This window comes from Mus caroli, chromosome 14, assembly GCF_900094665.2.
Source record: "Mus caroli chromosome 14, CAROLI_EIJ_v1.1, whole genome shotgun sequence".
NCBI classification, from domain to species: domain Eukaryota; kingdom Metazoa; phylum Chordata; class Mammalia; order Rodentia; family Muridae; genus Mus; species Mus caroli.
The window spans coordinates 87,343,830-87,346,608 of record NC_034583.1 but is presented as its reverse complement, the minus strand read 5'-3'; positions in this window follow the sequence as shown (position 1 = coordinate 87,346,608).

Below are 2,779 nucleotides of genomic sequence, written 5' to 3'. Positions count from 1 at the left end.
GGTGCTTTTCTGACCGGAAGAGGGTTGTGGCCCTATGTAGGCAGGATTTCTCTCTCCCCACATAGTCCTTTATTTTCTCTTTCAAGTTCATGGCCTGTAATTTTATTATTATTATTATTATTATTATTATTATAGACAGTTAAAACATTCTGATGGTGAGAGAAATAGATTTTCCCAGAGACTAACATACTAAGTGATTGGCCATTACAAAATGGAAAACCAGAAAAACATATATACAAGTAAGAATTATATAATATGTGCATATTTTATTTTAATTCTTTCACATTTTTAGCCCTGATTTTAAATCCATTTTTTACACCTGTTCTAAATTAAAATGGTTAGCATTGTTGAGAAAAGGACTATATCTGAGATGTTCAAGTAAGCGTTGATGTTAATTATCCAGAGAGAACCAGTGTAATATTTTTTAAGAGAGACTTTCTAGCCCAGGCTGGATTCCAGCTTGCTGGAAGTTAAGAATTATCTCGAGTTTCTGGTCCTCATGTCTCCTTTACCTCTAGTATCCTGGAATAGGAGTATGTTCACAAGAGGCCAGAGGTTAACATCTGTTGTTTGTCTCTACTAATGGCCACCTATATTTTCGTGAACTGGTTTCCCTGAAGTTAATGTTTATCAATTTGACTTAAAAATAAACTTCAGGGATCATTCTCTATCCAATTCCCTAGCACTGGGGTTACATATCAATATATACTCTAGCTTTTATGTCAGTCCTGCCTGGTGACCCTAACACAGGCCTTAAAATTTCACAATGGGCACATGACTGTATAAGCTGAAATCTCCTCACAAGAATCATTTTTAGTGTAGCTACACGGCTTTACATACTTTCTATTTTTAAAATAAAGACATTTAAGAAAGTCTATTAAAGTAAAAAAAAATTCATTTTTGGTTCTGTATTTCAGAGTGTAGAATCTACGGCTGCTTGGCTTCATTGATACTGATTTAAGGGCACTCTCATGAGAAGGAGCATATATATGTCTGAGCAAAGTACCTCCTCGCTTGGTTGTCAGGAAGGAGAAGCACTTAGCCTTAAAGGTAAATTCATCCTCCAATGTTTGAACCACTGTCTCTGTCTAGGCACTGCCACTTAAAGCCCCCAACATTTTCTGGTAGCCCATTACTATGAATCTATCAGTCGACTAATTCATTGGTAAAAATTAAAGCTCTCATCATCCCATCGTCTTCTGAAGGGCCCATTATTGAACTGTTGGATTGCTGTCCAGAGTGTCCATACTCAAGCTTTTGTAGGAGGTTTCATATCCAACCCCTAATATGTATCCACCAACAATGCGTGAGTGAATGATTCACTATGTCTATGTCCATTGTTTTGATGGTATCTCACTGAGTCATTTTGATTTGTGTTTGGTGATGTATACTGGTATGTTTTGTAAATGTGGATGGCAGATATTGTTAAAAATCTCATCATGAATTTCCTGGATGTTTTTCTCTTTATTGAAATGCCTACTGACTTCTGGATGCATTTAAAAAAGAGTTTACAAATAAGCTAATAATCTAAAGGTGACTTGACAGAGTTTGAGGTAGAGATTTCTTTGTGTGTGATGGTTATGATTATTCTCAAGGCTCCTAATATATTTTAGTAATTAAATGAGTTGGTTTGGTTCATCATTTCATCCAATAACCACACTGGTACAGTCTAAGAAGTTCTTCAGATTGGTTTTTGGAAAGTGATTTGAGATTGAAAGATAACAGTCACTCCTTACTGAAATATTAGTAATTACATCCAAGAATAAACTTTCTTTGTAATCAAGGAATAGTTATCAGTCCAGAATCAGTATTTGTTATGTGGACATAATGCATACATGTCATAATTGTGCAGCCCTCATTTAAACATAGACATGCAAAGCAAATCATATTTCTACATGTAAAATACCATAGAAAACAAGTGAAGCCATGATGAGATTCTATTCGCATATTTTGAATTGCTGTCGTTTGGTGCTAAATTGTTTAGAAAATTGAAATGACTCTGTAGCAACTGGGGAAATTAGTGTCTACACTACAAGGCAAGTAAAGGACCATATAAACTCATGTGCAAAAATAATTAAAAAATAAGAATGCTGTATGAAAGCATTAAGCATTGCATTCTTGAACCACAGGAAGATAATTACAGGTGAAAAGATCAAACACTGCAAAACTCAAATCCATTCACAGCTGGATCTCTCCTCAAAGCCTACAAAATAGTAACAGTTCAGTTAGTGTGAACTTGATCACACCATATAAATGATTGTACTCAGGAGAAGCTGGGCTAGGTTTAAAGGTTCATGGTTTCTGGCATACATGTGTACCACTATATTTTTGTGGACATCAGCTCCTTTATAAGGAATTATTCCAGCAGAACTAGCAATTTCTAGTTTCCGGGCTCTATGCCCAGTCCTATGGCACAAAGGAGAGTGCAGAACCGTAACAAGCGTTCATAGCAGACTTGTTTGATTTGATGGGAGTAAATGTGTGTATAGTGAACTCATTTCAAAGTGCCAAGTACACCAATTCCTCCAATTACGGAATTACCAAAAGTTTTAAAGAGCAAAGTCAACAAATATTATCTGAAACATAGGAAAGGGGAAGGTGTGGGCAGAGGGAGAGATCAGTACAATCAGTTTGGTGGTTCCTCAGAAAATTGGACATAATACTACCAGAGGATCCAGCAATACCTCTCCGGGGCATATATCCAGAAGATGTTCCAACCGGTAAGAAGGACACATGCTCCACTATGTTCATAGCAGCCTTATTTATAATAGCCAGAAGC